A 23,095-nucleotide genomic window follows, 5' to 3' on the forward strand; every position below is an offset into this window, starting at 1 on the left:
AGCTGTTTTCTGACTGAGTCAGAATTACAAGATAACGTGTCTGAAATAGTTCAAAAATGTAGTGCAAATGCACCGTATTAGGAAGTAAAAATGGAATGTCTAAAAGTGTAAGATATTTTGGGTGTTACACGTGATATATTATGTCATGTAACTAAACTAAGTATTGGAGCATAAAACCAGACTTTAATACTATCAATCATTGAAAACATTTAAGGTACTTGAAACTTTTGCTACACTCTACTAGGTAGGTGAAAAGAATTATAATTACTAATTTTTAAATGCTGACTTTCGTAGTAAGTTGATCACATTGAAAAAATGGCAGACCTGGGTACAGAGATACTAAGGGAGCAGGTGCACTTTATTTTTTTTACATTCTTTATCTTTTATACATTTTAAAGGGTTCAGAAGTAATGTTTTAAGTCAAATTACAATGTAAGATGTTCTTTTTATTGTTAATTTGGGGAATTATCACAGATATCCTTGAGTCATGTATTTTTTTCACTAGCAATATTTTAAAGACCATTTAAACACCATTAAATAATGACTCTTGCCTTCAAGAAGCCTAGAAAGAGAAAAGAGACATATACAAATATAACACAAAACAAAAGGTATGGCATGTATAAGACATAAAGAAAGGCTCAGGGAAAATCAAGAGACAGTCACTAAACTTTCTTTAAGTGTTTCGTTTATAAGTCCGAATTCACCAAATAACTGTGCTGCTCTTTGTGTTGCTTGCAATCTGTTGATAGAAGTATTTACAGAAATTCTTTGTCATATGCACCTCTCAAAATTACCAGAAGAAAATGGGCCTTTCTGTTAGATCCCTCTACATGGATAATAACAGTCCCAGTGGATGGTGTTTTGGCTATTTTCACGTATAATATTTCAAAGTGGTTAGAAGCACAGGATGTGGAGAAAAAGGGCTGGGTTCAAATCAGTTTACTGAGTAAACTCTGGCCTTTTACTTGAAATCTCTGCCTCAGTTTCCCTACAGAAATAATTGGGGATTGTAATTGCATCTACTCCTTAGAATTGTTATAAGAATTAAATGAATTAATAGGTATAAAGTACTTAAAAGAATGCTCTTATTATGCCATCATTCTAGTCCCTCCTTTAATTATTGAGCCCCTACTATATTTTAAAATAATAATTAGTTGTGTCTTAATAGCAATGTATGATGCTCCAGGAAACTGAAGAAAAATATAGAAATTTCCAAGGTAAATACAAAATAAAACATTTGCATATAATTAGTGTGAATAAAAAACAAGGTCATGAGATGAAATTCTGAATCAATCAACATTTTAGTCCCTTTCACATTGGCATCCAACTTTCTTCAATGAGTGCAGTTAAGGGAATCAGGGTCCTTTTCATTAAAATCTGTACATTCTACCACTGCATTTGTCACTCTTCCTCCTTCACTTCCTATGCCTTTTCTCATTAGCGTAGGTCATTTCTACATCAACAATTGTCTACTTCTAGATACCAGGTTGCTTCCCTAAAAAAGATGCAGGCTCAAATATAGGCACATTTTAGCCAAGGCAATTTTTTTGATATATAGAAAAACATGTCTTTTCTAAGAATACAGATCTAAATATAAAGTGTAGAATTGTGTCTCAGTTTTACTTAGGGATAAGTGTCATTCATTAATCTTGTAATATAAATCTTCCATTGAATATCACTCAGTCATCATTCTATTCGCTTTATAAAACATGATAAATGACAGGGAACACGATGAATTCTGAGAGTGAATGAAGGTACAGACACCACACAGGATGAAATGATTTTGATCTACCCATGGCTAGTAGTTGACATACTGATTTAGAAATTATTCAAACTGGGTGACTACGTTTATTTACTACCAGCATCGCGAGCCATGCCATGTAATTAATCACACCCTGCACTAGCAGTAAGGAAGTCTGCTCCCCACAACACAGTGAACAGTTATTTGCCTCTCTTTCACTTGGCGTCTCTGCAACGCTATTGTGATTTTGTTTCCAGAAAGACTTCTGTCCCTGCTATTTGGGGAAATGTATCTATAATATCTTGATCCAAGAATTTCATATTCAACAGATGGTATTCTTGGCTATGTATTCACTGTGGTTTCTCTGAGAAGAGCTGAGTGCTTAATATTGCTTGTTCTCTGCCAATCACCTCTTAGCCTACGAGTGAATTTTGATCAAATATGTATTATTCCTTGTGCTTTGGCTCTGACCCTTTTGGAATTCTGACCTCTATCTAGCATGAGCTGCAAAGATACCAGGCTTGTTTTTGTATGGTCCTGTCTTAAAAGAGATGCCCAAGACGATATGTTTCATGCACAGATATATATAAAATAGTCCCATACTTATAGAGACAGAAACATACACATGTTACTACTCCTGCTAGGACTGATTCTTTTCTGAAAGTGGGATTTTCTCTATACTGTTTTCTCTGTGCATATCATATACATATACACCTGTCTTCAAATTATGTAAACCAAAACAAGATGCTTATTGTGCATGATAATGTATATAGGATCTTAAAAATACTTGTGGGAGATCATCATCTGAAAAGTCTTTTGAAATGCTGTAGATCAAGGATTAGGCTTTTTGTAGCAATTTTAATTTATTTACTTAAAACCAATAAAAGCAACTATCCTCTGCTTTCTTTTTACATAGGTCTGGACATCAAAAAGATGAATGGAAGGAGAGAGTGATAGGGACAGCACAGGCTTCACAGAGAGCAGGAACTAAAATCTCATTCATTTTCTACCTCATCTATCAAGCCTCTATAAAGCTACAAGAGAAAGATTCTATTTTTCCAAACAAAGCAAAACCAAGGGTGAACTGGATTAACTGATTCAGTCTTCAGTTTCCTGATGCTTTCTTAGCTGGCAAAAATCCACTATTTGTGTTTTTCAACTTACTTTTTTATTTTCTGGCCTTCTTTAAAGAGTGTCTTCCTGTTAGGCATTAAATCTGCCATCAAAAGATTTGACATGGTCATTTGTAGAAAAAAGGCTGCGATATCTTAGTGAAGAGGAAAAGATGAACATGAGAATCAGATAAGGAGGATGTCACAAAATGTTTTTGACTTTATGATCAATTTTAGAAGTTGCCAAGTCAAAATACTTGTTTAACACTTCTAGATATCATTGCTGAATTAGGAAAGTCGACAAAAATGCTGTACACTTGTTTAGATGAAAGCCAATGATTGAATTCAACCACAGTGCTAACTTCTCTATAACAGGGCTCCATAGCCATATATTTAACTAATTTCACGTCTCAGGCTATTGATGCAGGGAAATTAAGTTCTTGTCCCTGTAAATGGACCTATCATATATTTCTCAACTTTTAAATATTTCCCTGCAATCAATCTATATATTCACTATTGGAAAGCAAATGCAGCCTTCCTTTCCAGTTAGTATTTTATGTGCCCATACTATAGGCAGCTCAGCTTCAGTCTTAATATACTTATGTCAGGAAGTATAGAGGCATTTCTTAATCACCTGAATCAAAACTGTGTATCAAATCTTTACATGGAATTCCTGGATAATATTTATTCTTTGAATATAACAAGTACAATGAAAAAGAGTAAATGGCAAAAGTGTTGGCCAGAGCACCCTATATGTAATACATGATTATAGATTTTTTATTTCATTTCCACTTTATAATTTTTAAAGAAAAAATATTCATGATGTTCGACATTTCCTATTTATCATTTCAGCATCACTGAATAAGGCTGGGGAGGAAAGTGTTACAAACAAAAATACTGCATTAATTCCCTCGGTATTGCATAATAAATTAAAGGTAGTCACACTTTGACACAGCTGACTTCTTTGATGAGGTCAAGGGCTTAGAGATTCTGTCCCTCCTTGCCCCATCACTGAGAAATGAGCATATTGAAGATAAGTTGGAGTGCTCTTAGAGACACTGCAGTCTCACTCCTTAATCCTGCTGGAACATTAACAGCATCACGGGATGTCTCCTTTGAATGTCAAGATTAAGAACGTAATCCTTTAAAATTTGGCTCAGACATACACAGAAGTGAAATTAGGTTTTTCACTTTTTAAAAGGATGGCAGAAAGATACTCTATAGGTAAGTTTCAAGGAAAAGATCTTGAAAACAAAACAATTCAGGAGGTATGTCATAAAGATAAAAAAGACATGATTTTTAAGATTCTTTCTTAAAATTGATTGTGGCAAGTTATTGTTCATATCTCTATTGTGCAAAAGATATCACAAGATTTAGAATAATTTCTAAATACCAATAATATAATCTGATTAGTTTTGAAAACTAAACTAAAATCAAATTCTGATAATGTCAAGATTCAGTTTAACCTTCTTGCTTTTTTAAAAGGTCTTTTTCATCAGTATCTACCAACCGTCCAGACAGCCAAACTTTCAGTTCAGTTTAGTTGCATCTAAAAATTTACAAAATATCTGAATTATGTTAAGTATGGACGGACAAATCCTTATTTTACCGTATTTTATTCTCAGCAATTCAGAATAAAACTCATGTTTCATAGCTGGGGAAAATAAACATAATTTAAAGTGTTTTGTATGCATATTTAATATATGGTTCTCCACTTTTACTAATCTCATAGTTGTTGCAATTTTGACTATGTTTGTTAGCACAGGAAATTTGCTATAAAACTGGACAAAGTTTAGCCTAGAAGTAATGTGGAGTCATTTAAGACTTATATCCGTAGTCCAAGACTTTCAAAGGCAGTTTAATTATTTTCATGTACCATTCTGTGTCTGTTTTCTCAACTTTCCATAAATTCATTTTCTATTAGAAATAAGAAGAAAGTAAAAAAAAAAAATGCTCTTCTTAAACAAGTTTGTTTTATATTTAAGAGATTTCTTAAAAAGGCTATCTGATAATTTTGACTTTTTTATTTTTAAATAAGAAGTTGGGGAATGGGAAAAATGAACCTTGGTAATGTTTTTGAGATAAGCTCATGAAATCTCAGCTATCTTGGCCAAAAATCATGCAAGGAAACCTAAAATAATAATGTTGCAATATAGAAAGAGACAGAAATATGAGTCATTGTAGAGGTATATCATTGGGACTTCTTGTGAAGTTCTAAGCAAAAGAAACTGAAGTGCCATAGTAAGAAAATGTTATACAGTGCTTCTAAATCGATATTTCCACTTATAAAATTGCATATAAAATGATCAAAATATACATATGCATATATGATTATTAATAATTGGGTGGAAAATCTAAGAAATATAAAATGTGGTCAGCTTTAGAATAAATGCTTAATAGTTTAGCTGGTTTGATATTTCCTTGATTAGATTTTAATAATCTTATTCAGAATCTTAAATATAAGAAAGCCTGCTTACTATTTAGAAATAGAATTTGAAAGCAGCTCCTTTCTCTGGAAATCAATAGTATGTATAGCTCTTTTAACACCAGAAATCCTTTTAAGGATTTTTCTTCATTATTCCAAAATACTGCAAGTTATGTATGTGTTACAGTTCAGTTTGGTACTATTGCTAAGGCCTAGGGCAAGTTTACTCATTTTATAGCTTTCTGTGGCTCCACCTCTTCAAAGAAAACTTTGCTATAGATGACTTTTGAAAACAGGGATAAATGCAAATAAGAAGAATTTTATTTTCTTCTAAAGAACAATCTTATTCCAATTATCATTCACTAGTCATTTACTTAATAGTGAGTTCCAGTGGTTTCTAATAAATCAAATGATTAAATATTAAGGGTTTTAATAGTACTTTGTTAATTCACTAATACTTTTTCACACCAATTTTTTTAATCACAGCCAAAAAATAAAATGAATGTTTTGTTTTGTTTTGTTTCATTCTAACTATATTTATTTTGCTCTTAATATGTTAGGTACTGTTCTGGGTACCGAGGATACAGAGGTAAGACAAAGTCCCTGCCCTCCATACTTCCACCTGTAGATGCTAAGACATATTAAAATTTACAGTAATTAAAGCAGTGGGGTGTTGGTACAAGAATAGATATAGCAGTGATACAGATTAGAAAAAACCCTGGCTTGTTACAAGTGAGTATACATTAAAGATAATACTACCGAATGGCTTTGGGACTAGTTTGTATAATTTAGAGAGCCTCTTTCAAGATTCGCTCACCCACTTACACGAATCACTTTTGAGGATTCTTTTTTTTAAAATTAATTAATTAATTTATTTATTTATTTTTGGCTGTGTTGGGTCTTCATTGCTGCTCACGGGCTTTCTCTAGTTGCAGCGAGCAGGGCTACTCTTTGTTGTGGTGTGCGGGCTTCTCATTGCAGTGGCTTCTCTTTGTTGCAGAGCATGGGCTCTAGGAGCATGGGCTTCAGTAGTTGTGGTACGCGGGTTCAGTAGTTGTGGCTTGTGGGCTCTAGAGTGCAGGCTCAGTAGTTGTGGAGCACAGGCTTAGTTGCTCCGCAGCATGTGGGATCTTCCTGGCCCAGGGATTGAACCTGTGTCCCCTGTATTGGCAGGTGGATTCTTATGAATGTTGTTATTTTGTAAGTAATCCAGAAATTTTGACATTTTTATCATATTCATTGCACATACTATAATTTTAAAAAAATTAAATTGATAATCAAGTGTGAGGCAAAGAAAAGGTATCCTAGTTAAACACATCTTTCAATACAAGGTTAATAACATCTATAGATTTGTAGGAAAAATCAGGTGACATTTTACAACTCAAACATTTTATTAGCGTTTTTAAAATAGTAGAGGAGCCTTTATCCAGTGATGTTTAAATGTTTCTAATTATAGGATTTATGGAGGGCACTCTGAATGATTTAGCAGCTAAATTAAAACATATGTTCTAGGACCCTGCTTTTATGCTATCTAAAGCAAGGGCTTAGGTGGTAACAGACCAGGGGGAAAAATTATGTGAAGCGTAAGAAAGTACATGGCACTTCTTACTGAGTGTTTACTCTTGCTACTGATGTTTTCTTTGTATTATGTACTTTCCCCTCATCACTTTATCTTCCTTTTATAATTATTCCTTTTTCTTCCACTGTACACCATACTCTCCTCTATTTCTACGTTCACTGATTTTTTTAAAATTAATTAATTAATTAATGTATTTTTGGCTGCATTGGGTCTCCGTTGCTGCATGCGGGCTTTCTCTAGTTGCAGACAGCAGGGGTTACTCTTTGTTGCAGTGCGCAGACTTCTCATTGCGGTGGCTTCTCTTGTTGTGGAGCATGGGCTCTAGGTGCGCAGGCTTCAGTAGTTATGGTGTGTGGGTTCAGTAGTTGTGGCACACGGGCTTAGTTGCTCCGCAGCATGTGGGATCTTCCCAGGACCAGGGCTCGAACCCGTGTCCCCTGCATTCACAGGAGGATTCTTATAGGTTCACTCATTTTTAACTGCAGTAGAATATTACATTGTATGAATCCACCCAAATGTGTCAATATAGAAGTCTGATAATGGACATTTGTGTTCTTTCCAAAGCTGCAGTTCACATTCCTGGGCACATCTCAATGTGCTCCTGTACAAGGGCTTTTCCAAGGTCTATCTACGAGAAGAATTAATGTGTCGAAAGGTGTGGAAATCTTGAACTTTACTAGCTATTGTCAAATTTCTCCCTAAAGTGATTCTACAAAATTTTACTCCAAACTGTTGTTTGTCAAACAGATAGTATATGAGAATTTCTATTTCTCCACACCCTCACCATGCTCTTGTTAGCCTTCTTCGGAATCTGATAGTTGTGAAATAGTATTTAGGCGTAGTTTCAATCAACCTTTACTTGATTACTACTGAGACTGAGTATCTTTTCATGTTTACTGGACATTTGGATCTCTTCTCACATCAACTGCTATTTTGCCTATTTTTAAAATTTGGTTTATATATCCCAGTATTGTAAATATCTTTTCACACTCCGTGGTATTCTTTTTTCACTTTAGTTTATCATGTCTTCTGTTGTACTGAACTTTCAAATATTAATTAAGTCAAGTTTATTAAATGCCTTCTTTGGAGTTTGTACTTTTAGTGTCTTGCTTGAAAAAGAATTGTCTTCACTCAGGAGTCATAACATTTTCATGTGCGATCTATAAGTTTTACATTTCTATTCTTAAATTTTAGGTCTTTAATCTACCACAGAATTTATTTTGTGCATTCTATGCGGTAGAGTTCTATCCATCCCAAACCCCCAAGTATCTCAGGATCACTTGTTGATTAGAGTCAATAGACCATTGTTTTCCCCTGATTTCTAAAAGAGCTTTTGTAAATTAATTACTCATATATATGTGGACCTATTTTATAGTTTCTATTTCTGTTCCATTTGTTTGTTTTGTCTAACACTGTGCTAATACCATACTCTTAACTACTCAGGCTTTAAAATAAGTTTTCATGTCGGGTACAGAAAATTCCTATCACCAATTTTGTTCTTAGAATTTATCTTGCCAACTTTTTGACCTTTTAATCCCAAATAAATTTGGAGATGAACTTGTAAAATTATCTGAACAATACATTTAGGTCTAAATGCCTTAAATTTAAAAAAAAAAAATCTTTGAGGAGAATTGGCTTGGGCCTGGCAGATGTTCAAAGCTGACTCCATTGTGGGATCTTTCATAAGTTCCACAAAAGCTCCCTTGCTGGGTCTTGTCCTTCTACAACTACAATGAAATGGGTGGCACACCATTTTCTTCCAGCTTCTATATCCGGCCTTGGCTCCCTAGTTTTCCAGGGTGATGTAGACTCTTACTGTTAAATTCCACGTTTGACTCTTATTAGACAGAGGTAAAACTAGTTATAAGCCAACTCTCTTCTCTTCATGGCTCACTTCTAATTCTTGGAAAACATCTACGTTCTTAACCTGCTGACTTCTGGGATACAGGCTGATCCTAAATCAGCTGCCTCATTTTAATTCTTTCATCAAAGTAGCTTGTCCCCTCTCCTCTCTCGTTCTCTAGATTTCTATCTGGGCTTTAGTCAGTGGGCCACATTCCTTCTACATATCAGGGTCATATATCAAATTCTCCAAGTAGGGTCACTGAAGGCTTTCTTTTTAGGCATCTTGGCATGTAGAATGTGCTCTCCTTATCAGTTCCACTCTAGAGGGTGAGTGTGAAGCACATATATTATCAGATCTAACCAAAACAATCTCTTAAATGGTCTCTACCTACCTGCAATTCCCTTTCAATTCTTTTTCATAAACATGTCATGATGAGGGATATTAAGAGACAGGATGTAAATTATTTTGAAAGTTTCCTTTGAAAATTTGTAATTTATTTGTCTGCCATTCTCTTTGGCATCTGATATCTGTTGTCTCTGCAACTCATTGTAAACTTCCAACTTAACATCCTTTTGCAAAAGCTTTGCATATGTTTCATTAGATTTTTACATATATATCATATAATCACATTAATGTGTATGTAGATATAGATAGCATTTCCAATCATTACAACTTCTTCTCTTCCGTTTTTGTCTTTTGCACGAAAGACCTCTAGTAAGATGTATTGAAGCAGTGATAATGAGCATTTTTGCCTAGTTTCAAATTTTAAAGGTATTCTTCCAATGTTTCATCGCTAAATATAACATTTCATGAGGATGGAGAAAATTTCCTTTTATTCCAAGTTTGCTAAGCTATTGTTTGAAATGAATGAGAGTTGTTTCATCTGTTGGTAAGACCATTATTTTTTTCCTTCTTTAATCTTTTAATGTGGTGAATTACATTAACAGATAATCTGTGTAATAATGTTCCATATCCGATCTCCCTTTCTGTTTGAGATCTTCATAAAGTTAACATCTATAATAATATTAATTCTGTTGAAATGCTGAAAAAGTGCAATTTTGGCTTTCTTCTTTGGCATATGAATAATTTGAGAAAATAAGAATAAAATGTAGCTTACTCAATATTTGTTTGTTTGAATAAAGTGTAGAGGACTTTATAAGTATAAAGATTTAAAAGCAATTTAGATGAGCAAACATCAACACCAGCAGTATAGTTTAGTACCATTGTTTTAAATTAAAGTCTTATTTATGTTTTAAGAAAGTAGAAAGAGGGCTTCCCTGGTGGCGCAGCGGTTCGGGATCTGCCTGCCAATGCAGGAGACACGGGTTCGAACCCTGGTGCGGGAAGATCCCACATGCCACGGAGCAACTAGGCCTGTGTGCCACAACTACTGAAGCCCTCGCACCTAGAGCCTGTGCTCCACAACGGGAAGGGCTACCACAATGAGAAGCCCGTGCACCACAACGAGGTAGCCCCCGCTCACCACAACTAGGGAGGGCCCTTGTGCAGCTATGAGGACCCAACACAGCCAAAAATAAAATAAATAAATTTTAAAAAAGAAAGAAAGAAATTTCTATCTTTAAGATTTTCCTTTGGAACATTTCTGCATGAAAGAAATGCATTTTTAAATGTTTTTCTTTTTAATAGTAACAGGCTTCAAAAGAGAGTTAAATAAAGTATGAATTAAAATGATACTTTCTGGGGCTTCCCTGGTGGTGCAGTGGTTGAGAATCTGCCTGCCAATGCAGGGGACACGGGTTCGAGCTCTGGTTTGGGAAGATCCCACATGACGCGGAGCAACTGGGCCCATGAGCCACAATTACTGAGCCTGCGCTCCGCAACAAGAGAGGCTGCGATAGTGAGAGGCCCGCGCACCGCGATAAAGAGTGGCCCCCGCTTGCCACAACTAGAGGAAGCCCTTGCACAGAAACGAAGACCCAACACAGCCATAAATAAATAAAAATAAAATAAATTTTTTTAAAAAATGATACTTTCTGATAAAGGACATTACCACAAAAGGTGAACATGTTGTATCTGGATGTAGGTTTAATTGACATAACTTAGTACACACTAAGAGAGTTGGTAACATAAACTTGATGATGAAGAGCTGGTCCTTCAGACATATTGTGTCATAACAGACAAAATTCATTCCACTCTATTCTAAGAGCTTTAAAGACAGCATGCTTTCAGACTTCAGGGGCAAGCAAATTAACTGCCTCACTAGAATAAAATATATGTGCCAAATAGTATTTGCATGCTACTTAACCCTAAGAAGATTATAGAGATATAAATATTCCTAGGAGATCAAAATGCACATTGGAATAGGCATACTGGCTTTACGCCTACACGAACTATGCCACGCCTTGCTGGAATATTGTGTACACCTTTGAATTTAAAACTGTTTGAACTTTGCTTCTGGAATATATGGAGGTAAAATGAAGAAAATTTTAATAGATAAAGTGAAATCGTGAAGCTGATTCAAAGAATAATTGAAGGAAGGAGAGAAGGAAAGAGGAATGAAGGAAATTTTGGATTTAAAAAGCTCTTGAAAAATCACATTTCTCATCAGATTTAATGTAGTTACAGACATCACCTCCCATGAGACACGGTAGGACCCATACCCAGATAGTCAGACACTGACCTTTGCTCTCTGTTATGACATAGCTAGTGTTACCTAAAGAGGAAGAGAGTTGGCCACCTGCCTTGAGGTTCTCAAGTCATAATCCAGACCTCTGGTTCTCAACCCTGGTGCATAGCTAAACTGCCTGTGATTCTTTAAAAAATCACATATCTCAGACATAAAGAATCAGAATCTTCATTTAGGTTACAGATCTTTTTCTTGTGAGGGAAGATACCTTAGAGGTAGAAACTTAGACTCTGGAGACTGAGACATATGTGCTGGAGGTCCAAGCTGACCAGCTAGCTGAACCAGCTCTGTGATCTGTTATTTTCCCTTTTGATTTAATCTCTGGCTCTTTCAATCCTCAGTATGTTGCTAATCTATAAACAGTACTCTATCATCACTATGATTAGTATCATACCATGTAAAAGGAGCACTTCCAGGCAAATGCAAAGTCGTATGCATGATTATAGAACAGAGCTGAATAAATGGAAATAAGATAACAGGAACAACAACAACAACAAAGTTGATGGTAACATATTGTTAAAACATACTGCACACAGCAAATATGATACTGTCACTTTTATCCACACCCGTCTCTGTAAGAAAGGGTGAGGTCTAGACAGTCACGTAATTTCTTTTATGCAGGCTCCCTTTCAAAGGCTTTTTCAGTAAAGCTTTAATAAGTACTCTGAAGATGAGAAGGACATGGTTGATTATATGCTAGAGTAGGAGGAGAAGAAGAAAGGCCACTAACATTTCCTCCTAATTCCTATTAATTTTCCTGGTACAAATGATGAGCAATGTATCAGGGGGAATGAATCTCATATGCAGAGTGGCGTGGCAAGGCCGCTCAAATAGATGAAAGTTTCAACCAAACCAAGAACCTTTTGCCTAGTGTAGAAAGAACTAAGAGTTATATGTTGTTCTTTTCAGTCGCACCCAGAAATAGTTTGTATTAATTATTAACAGCATCTTTGAAAATAATGATATAAATATATGGGAGTGCTGTATATTTATTCATTCAACTGAACACCTACTGTCCTAGGCCCACATGTAAAGAGTAATGAGCTAAATGGGCAAGTTACTTGCTCTTATATTTTGCAATCTAGGTGTGTGTGTGTGTGTGTGTGTGTGTGTGTGTGTGTGTGTGTGTGTGTGTGTGTGTGTTGGGGAGGAATGGTGGGAGAGGCAGAATAAATACATAGCAAGGAGATAAATGGAATGATTTCAGTTAAGAGGGGTGCTATGGTTGAGTGCGACTGGGGCTTTGGGATTGGAGATTGTGCCTATCTAATTTAGAACAGATACGGTGGTGACATTTGGGCTAGGCTCTGAAAGACAAAACAGCTGTCTGCATCTTGGGGAAAAAGAATGTGTGCAGTAGGAAGAGCAAATGCAAAGGCCCTGGAATATTGGTGTGTTTGAGGAATAGATAGAAAGGCAGTTTGGTTAGAAGGTGAGCCCAGAAGAGGATGACAGGAGATGAGGTTAGGATTACGCAGGCTTCAGGTACTGAAATATTTATAAGGCATGGCAAGGAATTTAAATTTCATTCTTAGAGAGATGGACTGGAGGATTTTAAACAAGGAGTTGAATACCTATGTTGAAAGGGATTATGATTTACCTACCTAAAAATGATATTTTGTTCTATAAAATTATATATGAACACAGTGAGACAATCCTTCCGTATAATCATTATATATCGTCAAGATGTATTGAGTGTTCATATGAAGTAGGGCAGAGGTTAGAGAAACTACTATTGTATTACACATAGCAGATGTGCTTCTTTTCAGATTTATCCTGTTTGGTGGCCTTATATAGAAACAGCCATAACCTTGATCTAAAATCTTTCATTTGGCCATTGAGTTTCTTATGACACTCAATGAGTTATTGTCTCTTCATTTGCTCTGTTCTCCTTGAAATGCAGAGGTTCATGTTAGACTGAGTAAACTGGGTGAAGCAATTGGGCTAATAGTTTATCAGATAAACCCTTCAGTTCTTTTTAGTGATTGATACATTATAAATTCTACTTGAACCAAGATATGAATATAATTTAGAAGGTACTAGATATTTAGTGGGTTGACTAAGTTACAGCCCATTTCGTTTGTCTATGTAGGCTATAAATCAATGCCCAAGGAATGGTGCTAAAGTTCAGCTAAGATCTTTCACTTCTCTACTCACAGAATTGCAAAGTCTGTAGGGCTACGGAATGAAGTCCCATCTCCTAAGCATAGCACTCAAGTCCTCCACCCTGACACATTATGCCTTTCTACACCTGTCTTCATTTACAAATATTTATTTCATCTGCTTTGACAATTCATCTTATACTCTTTTCATCCACCCTAATATTTACATACCCTTCAGGATCCATGACAAATGTCAATTTTTCCATTAAGTTTTTCCTGATTCTCCCAAGCAGATTTAATTCATACATGCATTTTATTCTCATAACACTCCGAACATTCCAAGTAAAGAATTTATTACATGGTCTTGTAATTATCTGTTTTTATTTCCATATTCCACAATAAAGAATGATTTCCTCCTGGACAAGCATTATATTTTATTCACATTTTTTTCTGAATTTATCAGTAGTTTATACCAGGGTATAGCTCATTTCAGGACCTCGGTGAACTGAACGGATGAGTGAATGAACAGATGACTGCATGCAGCTATCATTCTCACCTTATATTTGATTCATTCCCATAATGTGCTCTGTGTAAGGAGACTGAGATAAAATGACTCTCGGAAATGGCTTCAGATTTCTGGACTTCGTGTCTCCACTCATGCTGTTCCCTGTTCTTACTGTTGCCTCTTTCCACTAACAACACTACCTGTGAAATCTTACACATCTTCCAAAACCCATGTAAAATGGTTACTCCTCCACAAAGCCTTTCCTTGCTCTTAGTCAAATAGCCATCCCTCCCTCCTCTGTATTCCTTCACACATTGTCAGTGCTTCCCTTTTTCTCATTTCTTCCTAATTGTGTCTGTTTATATTAAATCATAATTATCGGTGCACAAGCCTTTATGTGCGTATGCAATTACAAGCCATTTAAATGAGATCATATATGGTTTTCTTTGTACCACTCTCTTACAGCTGTGCAGAGGAGCACACATTTTAGGGCGAGGCAACTGCAATGCTCAATAGAATAACTGATATAGTTATAAACATTATCCTGTTTGCATTTTTTCAAAATAGATCTCACATATTATTTCTGCCAAAGATGACCAGACCTGGTAAAACACTTCATTGAATTGGGTATTTTTATTTGTCCAAACGATTTCTTTAGAGCTTTATACCAGTTTTGTTTTTATCTAGAAATGTGCTAACGTGCATCTATGGTGTGTTTTGGACTGCTCCAATACTGTCTTCCAAAGAAAATTAGCTTGTTACATTTCCAAACTTAGAAAAACAAAGACAGTAAAAATGAGTCAGCTCTGACACCAGTTTAGTACTAAAAGTAGTTATTTATATGAGCTAATCTAAAAGTAATAACAACTAAAGAAAGTGTTCTCACTCTCTTCAGAATACCCAGGAATGCAGATATCCTATTATTGGTATATATTATTAATTACAGAATCTATTTAACACTACAGGAAAAGTTCTTTCTAAATGCTATATTCCTGTGTATTTCTAAAAGAGCAAAGGGAAAATGGAATAGCTTACTAACTATTACACAGCTAAGTGAAAAGTGAAGGGCTTATGCCAGGGAGGATGATGGGATATGTCCTCATGAAATCAGAGCACCGACTCTGCAGATGAACTAAGGTGGGTGGGATAAATGCAATGAATTGAGCTCTCTCTGCAGACTTATCCCATTATTTCATCACTAATGAATTGATTTGTCAAACATCAAAAGCAAAGAGTATAGAACTAAAATTTACCTACATTTGCTAAAACCTTCAACTCTTTTCTGTAATTCCAAAGTATGATTCTGTTAGATTGATCTAGTCAAAGATGCATTTAACAGTACTTGGTTTATAAAAGGTTACCTTCCAAAAAACTCATTTGCTACCAATTTTATTTTCTTGATGAATAACTGATTTTCTTTCATATGGATAAAAAAATAGTCTTGTTTGTAAATAAATAGACACACATGTACATGAAAGCATATTAAGATGAATTTAAAATATAGCTTCAGAAAGATGATGTGTTTTTGGCGTTTGGGAAAATAACAGCCTCACAGTGAATTAATACTATGCATTTTCTGTATATATATTTCCTCTCTCAGACTTAAAAAAATCTACTAAAGACTATTCTACCTGTGAGTGAGCTTTGAATTACCTTTGCTTCTGTCAAAGCCCATTTATCAACCTGACAGCATGAATCTCTAAAAGCAAATAAGGGCAGGAAGGGGCCCTGCACTCTTGGCTTGGCAGAATTAAGCTTCTTCTCCACAAAGGAAAGGCATCCTAGAGACAGCTATAATATTTTACACAAACTCAGCGAAATACTACATAGTGTTTTTTTTTGGAGGACCTATATAAATTGTGTCTGATATAAGTCTAAATGTCCCTACCTTGCAACAGTGTATTAACATATACATATATTTATTCATCTCCATAAATCTAATATACTTAACTTTAAAATGTAGGGGTTCAGAAGAAAAAAATATAATACAACCTCCTCTGTAAAAGTAACTTCCGATTATGTATTCTTTTGATATTTTTGCATATGTTCTTATAGTTTTTGTATAGAAACCTAAAGACAAAATGATTTGATATTCCTTGAGAAATATTGTCTATAGGCTACACTGATTTTAAAAATCTGATTAGGTCTACATAAGCCTAAGTTTAATACAGTGGTCATTCGATTAATACAACAAAATGGTTTGCTTGAACAAATACCTATATGTAAACATTCAACATCTGGGCACAGAGGTCTGTGTTTTATTAACGAATGTCCTTGAGAACATATCTATGTAACTTGAGCAACTCCCTTTTCACTAATGGAGTGGAACATCATCGTAGAGAGAATTCTATTAAACAAAAAGTCATTCTTATTGGATCTTGCTGGATCAATGATGCTAAAAACATTACCCCAGTTTGAAAAGTATTCATTGTCAGATGTCCATCTAAATATTTATGGCCATTTTGTTATAATGAAACACGTTAAAAATTATACCATTGAATGATGGACATATGGAGCATATGTGTTGGTAAATTGATAAATCATACTCCAGGTGAAGTGAACTCTTTAGAACACCCAGAGTAGAAGTTGATGGTAGGCAAAAAAACACTCATTCTCACACATACATGCATATTTCATGCTTTTCCAAGAAGTCACTTTGTATCAATTCTGCCTTCAATTGAAAGGAAAATTCATTTTAGGCTTGGGCTACTTTTACTTTTTTATTTTTTATTTTTTAATTTTATTGGAGTATAGTTGATTTACAATGTTGTGTTAGTTTTAGGTGTACAGCAAAGTGATTCAGCTATACATATAAATATATTATATATTTATATATATAAATATAAATATATAATAATGAATATAAATATATTCATTCTTTTTTAGATTCTTTTCTCATATAGGTTATCACAGAATACTGAGTAGAGTTCCCTGTGCTAGACAGTAGGTCTTTGTTGGTTATCTATCAGTGTGTGTATGTTCATCCTAAGCTCCTGATTTCTCTCTCCCTGCCATGTTTCCCTTTTGGTAACCATAAGTTTGTTTTCCATATCTGTAAGTCTGTTTCTGTTTTATAAATAAGTTCATTTGTAACATTTTTTAAATTAGATACCTTTACCTTTTTAAATTGAAGTCTGACTAGATAAGTCTATTTTCAGATTGAAAACCAGGTCATTTGCATTATGTATCTCAATAATACAATTAAAGTATTTAAGCTGTGAAAGATTATTGCATAATATTTCAGCTTTTAAGAAGGCAAAACCTAAAAATAAAATAAAATAAAATAAAATGTTAGTGTCCAACATTCAAAAAAAAAAGGCAAAACTTCAAAAATTCAGCTTACAGTTGATTGGTTGAGAGAATCGCCAACTGAAAATGAACTAAAACTGAGAAAACGTGAGATTAATTTATATTCTTACAAAACACACAAAATGGGTGAAGGGGGTCAAAAGGTACTAACCTCCAGTTATAAAATAAGTCATAGGGATATAATGTACAGCATGGTGACTATAGTTGATAATACTGTATTGCATATTTGAAAGTTTGTGAAAACAGTAGATCTTAAACGTTCTCATCACAGGAAAAAACTTTTTGTAATTATGTATGATGACAGATGTTAAGTAGACTAATTGTAGTGATCATTTCACAATATATACAAACATCAAATCATTATGTTGTACACCTGAAGTTAATATAACATTATATGTCAATTTTAACACATACATACACATACACACACAAAGAAGTAAAACAATAAAAGAAAGACAAATACCCCCCAATATAGCTAATGCAATCTTATAAACAGATATAAAAATTAGCAAATATAAGCATGAAAAAAGTATTAGAAAAAATGATGCCACATGGACAGGTGACCTAATACGAAAATTTTCCTCACCTTTTTTTATAGAAAGGTTTCAGTTTTTGAGGAAATTTTGGTATAATTACATATAACTTGTATTATCATTTGTTCTGCAAAGTTTACACCAAAACTAAAGGTTATTCTAAAGCACTTCAAGTCATTAAAGTATCATTTTGAAGGAAATGTATTGCAATCTCAGTTTTGCTTTCCTTAAGTATTATTTTTAATAATATGTAAGGTGATGCTCATTTCTTCTCCCTGGGATTTCTCTGATAATTTTTTTGGTTACAAAATTCTTCAAATGATTGCTGAGAATGCCCTAAATTCCATTAAAAGGAAAGGTATTTTCATAAGGAAACTTGAGGCATGAGGTACCATGGAGACTTACTTATTTCTGCAAAGTGAATGAATTGGATGAGGTTTTTGGTTTTTTTTTAATAAATTTATTTATTTATTTTTGGCTGTGTTTGGTCTTCATTTCTGTGCGAGGGCTTTCTCTAGTTGTGGCGAGCGGGGGCCACTCTTCATCGCGGTGCGAGGGCCTCTCACTGTCGCGGCCTCTCTTGTTGCGGAGCACAGGCTCCAGACGCGCAGGCTCAGTAGTTGTGGCTCATGGGCTTAGCTGCTCCTCGGCATGTGGGATCTTCCCAGACCAGGGCTCGAACCCGTGTCCCCTGCATTGGCAGGCGGATTCTCAACCACTGCGCCACCAGGGAAACCCCTGGATGAGGTTTTTAATGGCCAGATTGAACAGAATAAACCAAGTCCTCCATGGCTTAATGTTTCTGAAAGTCTAAAGGCCTCTTCTGCAACAGTTGGCAGAGGGCTGCATTATGGTTGAAGTAAACTCCCTTTTTAAAAACTCTTATTTATCCCTAAAAATAAAGACACAGAGGAGGAAATCATAGAGTATTTTAAAAAGCATTTATATTGTCTATCAGTTTAGCATTTATCTCAGACATAACAGCTATTTCAATACGTAAATACACACGCATATTAAGAAGTTATGTGTACTTAACAAAGAGGTCATCTTTTCTGTTACCCCAACATTTCTAGGACAAAGTCAAGGGAAGTATCTGGAACCATATTTTAAAACAAATGTTATTCTCTGAATTATAGGTCTTATGTCTGTTCTGGAAATATTTGCGTGGCCAGTGTAATTATGGCTTATGTGAGTCACAGAAGCTGCCCTAGGCACTGTTCATCTTATTTATACTCTAGCCCTGGAACAAATACTCAGAAGTTAAGGATACAGTGACAAAGACAGATGTCAGGTGAAGTTCAATGGCCACAGCTTCCTTTCTTATAACTCGAACTAAGCTTAAGGATCCCAGCAGACAGGTTAGGGAGACCTCCTACCTCCCTGGAAGTCTTCAGTAGTTATGAGGGGACATACAAGGCAGATCACAGCTTCGTTTGAGGTCTGACCTTGCTGGGCTATTATAGAGAATTGAATCCTACTGAAAAATTTGGCCATAGCAATTTTCTCTACAGCAGAATAATGTACTTCACAAGAGAAGTGTCAGATTATTGAATTCTTTGTGCTGAAATGCTCTTTGTACCAGGGTGTATGTATTGGACCCTACAAGCCAAATACAGTTCCTATACATTCTGTCCAGCTTCAGCTTACAAGTCATCTTGCTGTGTGGGAATTTTTATACAGCAACAGTGTGTTAGTCGAATGCCACTGAATGTTTTTTCTATTTTCTCTTGAGTTAATAGAATCAAAGGAAAGAAAGAAGACAAAAATTATGAGAATTGTAGTTTCAAAAGTAGAAAAAAATTAAAGTCCCATTTTCCCACAAGACAAAACTAGCAATACATTTAGAAAATCTTGTCTCCATATTCAGTCTCTCTAAAAGTAATTGTGTGTGGACTGTATCAAACTGTAAGCCCATGGGTAGAAGAAACTATGTATTTAAAAACAGTTATGAAGAATTAGATCCTTAAGAAGTAGACAGCAAATATTGAAAAAGCATCTTTTGATATAAGAGAGACTGTGAGGCTTAAAATATTCTTTATTCAAGACTGGGGGAGAATTTTTGCTGTTCTCATTATTTCATTGTATGTATAATTTATTTTTAACAATTTAATATCTCTTGCTGTGGACAATCTACTATATCTTAGAATGAACTTTTCAAGATTCCCTACAGATCTTTAAAAGAAGAAGCTTGTTTGAGTCATTGAAATTTTTTAAAAAGGTGTTGTAAGCTTATTAAAAGAAATGAATTAAGTTGGTGACATAATGGAAGCTTAGCAAACATTATGTTACTCCTCACTCATTTCATATATACTTATATTTCTTTCTGGTGCCTTGATAATGTTTCATTTTGTGATCTGGTCAATTTTCACTCTCACTCCCTTTATCCTTCCAGCTAATATTTACTGAAAGTACTTACTATACTAAGTACTATAATACATGCAACAGTCCAGGGCAATGCAGCTAATACTATCCTCATTTTTTGGAGAAAGAAATTGAGTCTCAATAATTTAAAGTCTTGCCTCACAAGGCAAGTAAACAGCAGAGCTCAGAGTCCAATCCTGGCCTTTCTAATCTTAATCAGGCATATTACAGCTCATAGATGAAACTTCTCTGAATTAGACTTTGAGAGTCATATCCGTTAGGAATTGAAATAGATCTTAGGGATTACTGGGAATAGTGGTTCCCAAACCTTGTTGTGCAATCAAAATCACTATGGAGTAAAGAACACAGATTCTTGGGCACTGGTCCTAAATTCAGATTATTCTAGACTGGGCTGGAGCTAAGGTATTTGTATTTTGAACATGCTTCACAGCTGAATGGATGTGCAGTGGATTTGGAAAGCATGGAACTCTTCCAGATCCATTATTTTAGAAATGAGACAGCTGAGACTTGTGTTTGTGATGATGAGAGGAATAAAGCCCAGACTTCTCCTCCTCTCACCAGTCCTTTTTCTACTCTATCATGATCAGCAACTAGTCCTTGTGTATGACTGTACCCGGGGACGGCATAATTATTATTTTATTTCTCTTTACTGTCTCTGCAGCTGAGCAGGACCCAATGGGGCCTTCCCAAGTCAGACTCCTCCCATATATCCTCTCCTGTATCTCCTCTCTGAAGTACCCAGATAACAGTATCTTGTGCATATTTCCTGAGTTTTTCAGATGCTAAAACAACCACCAAATGGAAGACATTAACTACCTGATGATAGTGATCAGTTAGCCTGCAGACCTACTGACGCCTGAGGATTGATAACGTCAACTGCCCTGTTACCTCACCATCAACCAGAGAATTGTGCCTGAGCTGATCACATACCCTCGGACACCCTTCCCTCACCGGGTCTTTACAAATGCTTTGCTGAAACCCGTGGGGGAGTTCAGGGTTTTTTTGAGCAGAAGCCGCCTGTTCTCCTTGCATGGCCCTGTAATAAACCTTTCTCTATTCCAAGCTCTGACGTTTTGGTATTGTTTGGCCTCACTGTGCGTCAGGCACACGAATTTGCGTCGGTAATATCTCTAGTCATTTTTCTTTAGAAAACTGTGAATGAAATGAATGCATTTATTGAGAGAGACTTGCTTAAAAATGTTCATGAAATACTGTGCCTTGTCTACTATTATTTTGGTTAAAGGAAACAGAGGGAGCAATTGAACCTTTATGAAAAAATATTTAATACCCCAGATGGTACCCTCCATATGGGAGAGCATATTTGGGTTGTTAAGTATTGTGTCGGTGGCCTGACCAAAGCATATTAAACCCCATTTAAAATCAAAGTTCATGTCAAAGTACCTTGAAAGAGCAATCCCATAGTGAAATTCCAGAGGGGGAAGTGCACAGAACAGATTAATAAAGCCCATTAGAAGGTGTTTGTTTAAGACACTGTTAAACTTTGAGAATGTGGCTTTGGTGAGTGAGAAAGGCTAATGATGACACCTGAACTAATTTCCCACTTGAATTCTCACTTTATTTTTAATCTTATATTAAATATGAAGAGAAAAATTAAAGGAATATAAATTTTCTGAAAGCTTCTTAGTGTTTGGGCAGACTGTGTGTCTTTTTTTTAATGGCAGTGGCTTATGAGTACATTTATTCTTATGTAATAGACCATTAGTATTACGTTAGAAAACTCATCTCATTAAAACAATATTCAAGCTGAACTAGCTCTAAGCCCTTCCTTTAACATGGGGGAAAGGAAGCATTTCCTTCTAATTCAGGGATCCCGAACTCCCTGGCCGAGGACCAGTACCAATCATCAGCCTGTTAAGAAGCGGGCTTCACAGTAGGAGGTGAGCAACAGGTGAGTGAGCAAAGCTTCATCTGTTGCTCCCCGTCGCCCGCATTACCACTTGAACCATCCCCCCCAAACCCCCGTGGAAAAACTGTCTTCCAGGAAACCGGTCCCGGGTGCTAAAAAGGTTGGGGACTGCTGTTCTAATTATTTGCAGGTATTATCTCCTAAATTACAGAGTGAACCTTAAGAAAAAATAGCCTCGTCTTGCACTGCATTGTAGTGTCCCAGAAACTCAAGTGAAGCCTTACTTGAATTAGATGTGAATATTTGTTAAATGAAGGATGTGGCTGACGTGGAACTGGATGGTGATCATTGGTCAGCATGATGTTTCTGAGGATACAAGGAACACTCACATACAAGATACTAGCTTTCAAGAACACTGAAGGGAAAATGTGGCAGTACTACCTAGGTCTAGAACTTAATCACCCTATAGCATGTATCTTCCAGTTTCACCTCTATTATCAATGGAACTCCATTGCTATCCCTGAAATCGTATTACACAATTAAAAGTGTCCTGAGGGCTTCCCTGGTGGCGCAGTGGTTGAGAATCTGCCTGCCAATGCAGGGGACACGGGTTCGAGCCCTGGTCTGGGAAGATCCCACATGCCGCGGAGCAACTAGGCCCATGAGCCACAATTACTGAGCCTGCGCGTCTGGAGCCTGTGCTCCACAACGGGAGAGGCCACGATAGTGAGAGGCCCGCGCACCGCGATGAAGAGTGGCGCCCCCTCGCCGCAACTGGAGAAAGCCCTCGCACAGAAACGAAGACCCAACACAGCCATAGATGAATAAACAAATGAATAAATTAAAAAAAAAAAAAGTGTCCTGATATAATTTTTTCCCTGGTTCTAACAGATTCTAGAGTCATAGGCAATTTCTGTTAATATTACAGTGAACTCTAGTGGTTGATAACGACTATCAACTCTACTTTGATAGAATGCTTTTCGATTTTCTTAAGAGTTAAAAAGCTGAAGAAAGGAAAAAACAAAGAAGATAAGGCAAAAAGCATCC

General features: G+C 35.7%; 1 protein-coding gene and 1 long non-coding RNA gene across 4 annotated transcripts in view; one reads left to right on the forward strand and one right to left on the reverse strand.

The window, feature by feature from the left end:
- PCDH7 (protocadherin 7) overlaps nucleotides 1–23,095 on the reverse strand; it is a 405,431-nt gene that overhangs the window by 52,993 nt on the left and 329,343 nt on the right. The gene's annotated exons all lie outside the window — the stretch shown is intronic.
- LOC118895570 lies at nucleotides 3,886–21,237 on the forward strand. Its single transcript, XR_005019967.1, has 3 exons — nucleotides 3,886–4,077; nucleotides 5,839–5,867; nucleotides 20,961–21,237. It is a non-coding gene; the product is annotated as an uncharacterized LOC118895570 (long non-coding RNA).

Source organism: Balaenoptera musculus, chromosome 5 (genome assembly GCF_009873245.2).
Source record: "Balaenoptera musculus isolate JJ_BM4_2016_0621 chromosome 5, mBalMus1.pri.v3, whole genome shotgun sequence".
Lineage (NCBI taxonomy): Eukaryota > Metazoa > Chordata > Mammalia > Artiodactyla > Balaenopteridae > Balaenoptera > Balaenoptera musculus.